This window comes from Citrus clementina, unplaced genomic scaffold (genome assembly GCF_000493195.1).
Source record: "Citrus clementina cultivar Clemenules unplaced genomic scaffold, Citrus_clementina_v1.0 scaffold_9, whole genome shotgun sequence".
In the NCBI taxonomy this organism is placed as follows: Eukaryota; Viridiplantae; Streptophyta; class Magnoliopsida; order Sapindales; family Rutaceae; genus Citrus; species Citrus x clementina.
The window spans coordinates 9,343,277-9,352,454 of NW_006261964.1; the positions used below are offsets into that span (position 1 = coordinate 9,343,277).

The window sequence follows — 9,178 nt, forward strand, 5'->3', positions numbered from 1 at the left end:
ACATTGAGGTTTCAGTTATTGTGGGAAACTGAAAATACCGACTTAAAAAGTCACGGAGTACCGTTATCCACCATTTATACGGGAGAGTGAATCAAAACAATGGGTTTATGTGAATTTCGATTTTAATGGCTTTCTCAATTGAAATTCTGTAACATATATTGTTTTACAAAATTCTAATTGATTTGTATAATTAACTATAGTTTGATAGATACTGTGATAGCCCTTGATAGGATATTAAGAAATTGAATTTGATGTTATTAATTTGCTAATTGAAAAAATATGAAAACTTTAATCAACTCAATTTTGATTCAGTAGCTAGACTTATGTTAGGGTTATAAAGTGACATTTTTAACTTTAATTTTTTTTATATAAAGTCCCTTAGTGGTCATGGGTGTGTAGAGTTCTTGTTAGCTTATATGGTTTTTACAAGTTATTAGTTCCATTTTGGGCTTCTTAGGAAAGTTACAATAGGGCTCATACAATTCTTAGGTGATCTAGAGTATGAAAATAAAACTTGTCTCTGTTAGCCTAAAGGGCTACACATAATGTAATTTTGATGATAACAAACATGTGTCTTAAGTGATTTAATAAATAGTGTATTTCACAAGTTCACTAGTTCTTGAAGGGTAATGTTTATACAAGCGAATCAAGTGAAATCAAGTTCAAGACACTCAACGGACAACGGCGCGATCAAGAATAAAGTTTAGAACTCAACAGACTTATTATTGCGATAATTCTTGTAAAGCCGGTATGATTTAATATATAAATGGTTTAGCATTTGAGAAACTCAAGATTTTATTTAATAAATCATCATTTTTCATAAACCAAATGTTTTACAATTATAAGCCAAGTATTTTATGCAATTAAGCTGTTTTTCAAGATATGAACTAAAATGAAAAAGTTTTGCAATCTTTGATTTTAATAAGTATTGTTTTGAGTTCTGAAGTTGGACTTATTTACAAACATTTCAAACAATTTGGGCCATACTATAATTTATGAACGTTTGAGGAGTCGAATATAATTCAAACATTTGAAATCCAAAATTGCACAGAGAGTGAGCGGCTAGCCGCTTGAGGAAAATATCATATTTTCAAGTTTTGGACTAAAGTGAAAGGTTTTGAGAACTTTGAAAAATATAGGTATTATGCTAAGTTTTGAAAAGGACCTCTTTGAACAATACCATTATATTTGGAGCCATATCATAATTTCATAAAGTCTTGGGAACGACAAGCATTATTTAGAAATTCTGAAATTGGATCTGTTTGTAAAGTTTTATGACGTTGTGGGCCATATTGTAATTACAAAACATTTTGGGTAAAAATATAATTTTTTGAATAGTAATACTGTAGCAAAATTTAAATTTAACGGTAACATCACTGTTCTGGGTGGCTAACCGCTTGGTTGCGGGAATTATTCTATAACGGCTAGGTTTCGGGCTTTAACTATAAAAACTCAACTTCAACTTCATTTTAAGGACTAATACAAGCATAAACAACATCATATAACATATATTGAGCTTCCAAATCGTAAAATCATCATAGATTGAATCATTATTGTGCTATTATTTGCATATCCACTCTTAAAGATAGTTTTTGTTGTAATTTTCTTTTCTTATCAAATTGTGAGTGTACAAGTGTGAGAAACACTTGGGGTGAAAAGATTAGGGAGATAATCTCTTGATTGTAAAGGTTCATTGACACCTTGGAAGTCAATTGTAAGAATTTGAAGCCTTGGGAGGCTTGGATAGTGAAATCCTTGAGCTTGGTTGGCTTGGAGGCGTGGACGTAGGTAGGGATTGTCAAACCACGTAAAAATCCTTGTGTTTGTTTTCTCTTCCCTTACTCTTTTATTATTGTGCTATATTGAATTTATTGTTTTCAATTCCATTAGGGCATTAGATTGAATTGTTCCGCAAATTGTTTAGCATAAAATTTAAAATCCCAATTCACCCCCATCTTGGGTTGCGTAACTTGCATTTCAGTCTCCTTCCATATGATTTTCTCATTTTTGCTTTCAAATTGCATTTTTTACTAGTTGATTATGATTCAGATGAGATGCAATCTTCCATGTTGTCATGTCTCTGTTTGGTGAGAAACTTTAATGCATAGAAACTAGATTTTTTCTATATGTTGTAGTGATATACCCATTTCTTAAGCTTATGAGGTGTACCATTGCACAGGTTTCCTTTGTGCAAATAACTCCATACCCATATTACTTTTGTAAGGAATATGACTGCAAGGCTCTTGATTGCAGGTATGGTGTTAGTTTCAAAATAGTTAATTCTTTTCTAGATATTCTTAATGGTGTTTTGTAGACTATTTTAAGTCACAAAGATAGTTGGTAAATAAAATCTATGAATATGATTGGAATTGTAAATGGATCAATCCTGTTATGCCCCTTTTCTGCAGAGGAAAATTAGAGAGTTTGATAATAGTTTCTTTTCCATTAGAGTCCTAAATTTGTTATCAACCTTATGTCCTTATTATCCAACAAAATCTGTAATACAAATAGCTTTTTAGTTTATTTTTGTCCTTATTATGGCGTCCAAGTATGAGTTTCCTTTACTGTTGTGTATTGGCTAACAAGGAAGTAAATTACACCGAGTACAATTCTTTCTTTCACTGAAATCTTCACTTTTGTTCTTTTTTCCTTTTTTTTTTATGCTTGCAATTCTTCTCCTTTTCTCTATTCTATTGTACATTTGATAAGTGCAGCATGTAAATTGCTTTTGGTTCTTGGATGCTTAAGGTTATATAAATATTTATGTGATTAGTAGCCAAAGATGTTTGTGTTGATTTTTAGATTTTAAATCTATTCTGCTTGTTGTAGGTTCTTTTATCAGAAAATAGTAAAATGTTGTTTTTTTTTTTCCTTAGAGAATAGTAAAATGGTTGTTAAACATTGTTTTCTACATGTTGCTATAATCCAAGGCTGCATATAAGGAATTTTTTTTATGCTTGCAATTCTTCTCCTTTTCTCTATTATATTGTACATTTGATAAGTGCAGCATGTAAATTGCTTTTGGTTCTTGGATGCTTAAGGTTATATAAATATTTATGTGAGTAGTAGCCAAAGATGTTTGTGTTGATTTTTAGATTTTAAATCTATTCTGCTTGTTGTAGGTTCTTTGATCAGAAAATAGTAAAATGTTGTTTTCTTTTTTCCCTTAGAGAATAGTAAAATGGTTGTTAAACATTGTTTTCTACATGTTGCTATAATCCAAGGCTGCATATAAGGAATTTGTAGATACTACAATTAAGGGCATGCTAAGCGAATGGTGAGGCAACAACAACAATCTAAAGTGCAGATAAAAATAGTGGTGGTGATCGAAGGAACTCGGAAGAATTGCTGGCCTCTTGCTACTTATACTGTACAAGTAATTTACCACTGGAATTTGATGGACTTTGATTTTTTGTACAAGTATTTTGATGTTGGTGATTATTTATTTTAGGATATCTTTTGAAAATTTGGGATTGATGTAGTTTGGATGCTTCAGTGACATAGTTTGTATTTAATTGTAGTTTGAATATATATAAAATTTCATGTATTTTATTTGTTGGATTTTTAATTACTAGTATTATATTATGTATTTATTTTATATTGACCAATTTTATTTATAAAAAAATTATAGAATTTGTAAAATAATAATAAATAAATATAATATTAATTTAGTAAAAATAATAATAAAATTTACAATAATAATATTTTTAAATAATTTAATTGAAATAATACTAATTTTCCCGCCAAAAAATTCAAGAAATTCTTAAATATTTAAATAATTTTGATTTCCCACTAAAATGTAGTGTGACACATGTATGACTTTTAACAACTATCATAAACTCACGGGAAAAATTCTGACATAAATCAATAACAATGATATAGATGATAGATATTTTGTCTGTCATACACCCCTCTTTATGACGGTTATTTCGCATCATCTATTGCCTTTTTTTTATAGTGAGGAAAGCCTTATATATGCTATTGCATATGACTCTTATCCTTTATTCATGATATTAATTTAAATGAGTACTTGCATTAGAGATGCCATTCCATTCTATTTCAGCTCAGATACACTATCAATGGCAACAAACATTTTGTTTTGTTCGATTTTTTCTACATTCTCTACTACTAGATTGAGCTTAGTTAATTATCTAATTGTTTTCGTTTTGTATCTAATCAAGTGTATTCATTAAATTTTGCAGCTCATTCAAGTTTGGATGACCATCTGGCATGTTGATTTGGACTGAATCAATCAAATTGTCACTTAATGGGCATTGATTGAATATTATGATGTTATGGATTGTCCCCATGAGCACTACTATTATTCGAAAATTTTGCAGATTTTATGTCAATTTTGTATAACGAATATTGAAATTTGAATATGTATTAAATTTTATGTATTTTGATATTTATTGGATTTTTCAATTATTAATATTATATTTTCTATTAATTTTAAAGTTGAAATTTAATTTCTAAAAAAACTTTTGCACAATTTAGAAATTCATAAAATTATTAATAATAAAAATAATAGTAAAATTCAAATTAGATAAAAAATAATAATAATCAAGTGAAATAATAATGATCAATATTTTTAAATAGTATTAATTAAAATAATATTAATTTTCCCGCCAAAAAATTCAAAAGAATGTAAAAGTTTCAAATAATTTTAAATTTCCCTCTAAAATGTTGTATGATAGATATATAATTGTGAAAAATCATCATAAATCATGACGGAAAATATTCTATCATAAACTAATGACAGTGATATAGATGATGGATAGATTGTCTGTTATGCCCTCCCTTTTATGACAATTATTTTCTGTCGTCTATTACCTATTTTCTTATAGTGTGACCTATTGGAGAGAATGGTTTCGTAAAAATTAGAGCTGGCACAACTGGTCACTCGGTCATGTTAGCTTTGTGTCATATCAAATTTAACTTGACCCAAACACAACACATTTAATAATCGTGTCAAAATACTGTGATCCTAATGGGACATGAAAAATAAATGGGTTATCTAATAATCCACTTAATATCTATATACTTAACAAAATTTACATCAAACATTTGCACACTATTATATAAACTTGTGTGTGTGTGCTATAAAGTATACATATCTACCAAAATATTACACATTTACATTATTAAAGTTTTAATTGTATATATGTTAATAATATTATATATTGATAATATAAAATATACATGTTTACTAATATTTTACATATTTATACTATTGAAGTTATAAATCTCTATAAAATTTTATAAATAAAATACTATGCATATGTTCATCCTTCCAAAAAAAAATTAATTATGTCTAATATTTGAGTTTTGATGATAAGAACATACAAATTAATTTAAAATGGAAAATATAATCATGTCACTGATCAGGTGAGGGTGGGCAATGGGTGCAGCATCAAACCAAAGCCCATGAGGGCTCACGGGCCGTGCCGTGCCGTGCCCCTTTTTTTTTGTTGAGCCCAGCACAGCCCACAGCACGAGCCCACGCTTGCCGTGCCCAAAAAAGCCCATCAATTTTTTTTTTAGCCAATTGCCTAGCGTGCTTTTTCAAGCCCATCTAATAATAATAACAATAATAATAATAATTTTTATTAATTATTAAGAGAAAAATTAACATTTTATTATCAGTTTATCACAATTTCACAACTATATATTTAAATATTTAATTTCATGATTATCAATTCAATTATAACACAATAATATTATTTGAACTGCAGTGAAACAAATTACACCAAATTTCATTTGAACTATTAATATTATAATTGGACTTGAACTCCATTGAATGAAAATGCAACTTTTAATTTATCAAAAAAATAAACAAATATTTCGTTCATAATTTTATTTTTTGTGTATAAATATGAAAATTATTTTATTCACAAATCACGAATGAAACATATATCCATTAACTAAGTTACGATTTCATAAATGAAATATTAATTGTCGTAAAATTTTGATAGATTATTTATAAAATCGTGATATTTATTATTTTATTTATTAAAATTATGATATTTGTTTATTCATTTAATAAATGATTATTGGAATACAGCAAGTTCGGCAAATAGCTTTAAATCAATAGATGGAGATACTACTAACGTCAGCTAGTGGCATCTCTTTTCTCCATGAGCAACTGGTTTATCCTTTTTCCGCATGCCGTAGAAGAGGATATGTAACTGCTAGCAGATCCACAAGATTTACACATAAGGCATGGCTTGGTATTTATCCAAGGTGTACGGTAGAATTTTTATGTCGATGGCTAAAGACTCCCAAGGAAGCCAAACATGAGAGTAGGTATTTTCAGTAAGGTGATCGACATATGCCGTGTACTCTAGATAAGGTGGAGTATGATGATTCTCAGTGTAGAGAATTATGGCCATTAGATCCAGAGAAATATGGCTGCTAGATAGAGGACAAAACTTTACCTATGGTGGAGTGATTCTCATAAGTCCTACATAAGCGTGGTTTTGGTGGAATAAAAAAGGTAGAGATGACACGGTTGTGTAGATACACAGTGGATCATGATTTATCACCCAATCGAAAAAAATTCGCCAAGATGGATATTGTTAGGAAATATGTCTCCTTTTTCAATAAGGATTTCCTAAGATATTTTCCTTTTTAGTAGGATTGTGGATGTAATAAAGTCCAATGAGTAATTAGGTGTTATTGGGCTTTTGGATGTGAGAAAAAATACTAGAGTTATTGTAATAATTTTTCACATAGTACGTTTTTTTTCTCGTCATCCTTAATAGGCATAATTTTTCTCCAGTATAAGAGTTTTTCACGTAAATTATTGTGTTATGTAATTGGTTTTATTCTCCATCTATTTTCTATTTATTATTTGTTTGATATTTTTATTAGCAAGATTTTGAGTGAGAATAAAATTCTCTAATATCTTCCATATGTTTTATAATTAGGAAAATAAGCAGTAAATTTCCATTTAGTCCGAAGGAATCGAGCTAGTTTTCAAAATTGTTCTTTTTTTAATTTATTAAAATGTGCCAATTGTTCTTTCTACAATTGTTGGATCTTATTTTTAAAGATTGAAAAAATTGAGTTATTATCAAGTTTTGTTTCACTATTTTTATCGTTTTTTACCATTTAACCCAATGATCTAGTTGTCCTTGCCAAGTTACTTACAGTTAAAATACAAATTCAATTTTACAGCTTCACCTTCTTATGACCATGATCATGTGTGAGGGAAAAGCCACTCAGAGTTCTAAAATTTACTTAAATAATCTGAAATATTCTCTTGAATTAAAAAATATTCCCTTTTAACTATTATACACTTTGATGATAATAACATAAAAATTGGTTTAAAATTTTATACCAAATATACATTATTTCTATTTTTTAATATTAAACTAAATTATTTTAATGTTGCAGTATACAATAATCTGGACAGATCATATCTTACAATTTATTTGCAAATCCAAAGATGAAGTTTTAGGAGCTCTTGTTTTACATCTAGTGGAGAGCTGCTTACCACATATCAAAATTCACTTATGATTATGTATTGAGTACAAATTTAAGTGATGATTAGTAGTTAATAAATAAATAAAATAAAGATATTAAATCATACTCATATAATTGCACATTATGTTTCAAAATTTAAGGATACTCAAATTAAGAAAAGACCTTAATCTGATTACTACTAACAATTTTATTTGAATTTTTGGCAAACTATTCTATACTCTCGCGGATTGAGTTGGCGAGAGAATCAGGTACTTTTGATCCCTACAAATACTCTATGTATTTAACTTAATAAACCATTTGTTCATGGATAAATCGTGGGCCAAATGCGCCTTGTGAAATTTTCCGTACACAAGGCTTAAATAAGTGATATGAAAAATGCTTGATAAAACGCTTTCTCAAAACGCTTAATTAACATATTTTGCTTTCTCCAAATTGCTTCTTTAATTCCACATTCAAACACTTGGTAAAGAAAAACTGGAAATCACTTTAAATACGGGCAGATCTATATGCTTACGTGGACTGTCACCAAAGGTTCGTATCCTTTCTGCCATAATAGTCCACATAAAGCACAATTAATGTAGAAATATCAGAAGCAAAAATTGCCTATAATCAGCAACCATCTTATAACTGTGAATAAAAAAATGTTTTAATGGTTAATCTTCTGTCTCTTCCATATGTTTCTAAATTCCTTTTTTAATCAAACATGTCAAAGGTAAATAATATTTTTTTTAAATACAATTTTAAAAAATCTAACCTACGACAAGTGAAAACAGAGAATAATTAAGTAAATTTTATTGAATATATTTCTACAATAAAAATACCTTGGAAAATTATTAAAATATACGAAAAACTATGTAATTCACTCCAACATCTTTAGTAGTAGGCCTACAGAATAGGGAGATAATTTTTTAAGTATATTAAATATAATCCCTTGATTAGATATTGAGTAACTTCATTAAGTAAATGTATTTGACAAATTTGGATCTAGTGTCGAGATAAATTGTTCACCTTTTTATAGTCTTCTATCATGCGTAGCAAATGTACGGTTAAAATTTTTAATTATTTAATATATTTCAATCCGATGATTATTAATTGCATCTCTCATAAAGGTCTAACACATAGATCAACTTTGTTTTCTAAGTTCAAAAAAAATGAAAATAAACACTTGAGGTTTTCTCACAAAAATACGGGATTTGCTCGTAATATTCTCCTAATTTACCTTGTCTATCACAAATGCGTCGCCATCCAATAAAAAAAAGGAAAAACAAATGTCATCACTTCGCCGTCTGTGGGGATCGAACCCACGACCACGTGGTTAAAAGCCACGCGCTCTACCACTGAGCTAAGACGGCTGTTATTGACGAAGCTCACACAACATTTAATATAGACGTAAAGAAATGATAATCCAGAGAATACAGAGCGATTGACTTGATTTTTATTTATTATCACTCATATAATAAAATCCAATCTACCGATGACAAAAGAACAAAAATGCCTAGAATACTTTTTAATTTCAGAAGCCTTATAATTTTTTAAGTTATTCCTAAGAACTTTAAAATTTCAATGATACAACCAAAAAGTTGTTCAATACCCAAAATCTAAAATCCGGCTGCCCGTGGATCATCCCACCAATACACACACATACTCCACCAATCTTAAATTTTGTAAATAGTCAGCAACTCAATTCCCT

General features: G+C 28.8%; 1 non-coding gene across 1 annotated transcript; it reads right to left on the reverse strand.

Moving 5' to 3' along the window:
• Positions 1 to 8,768: 8,768 nt before the first annotated feature.
• On the reverse strand, positions 8,769 to 8,840 carry TRNAK-UUU. Its single transcript has one exon. It is a non-coding gene; the product is annotated as a tRNA-Lys (tRNA).
• Between the last annotated feature and the right edge of the window lie 338 nt (positions 8,841 to 9,178).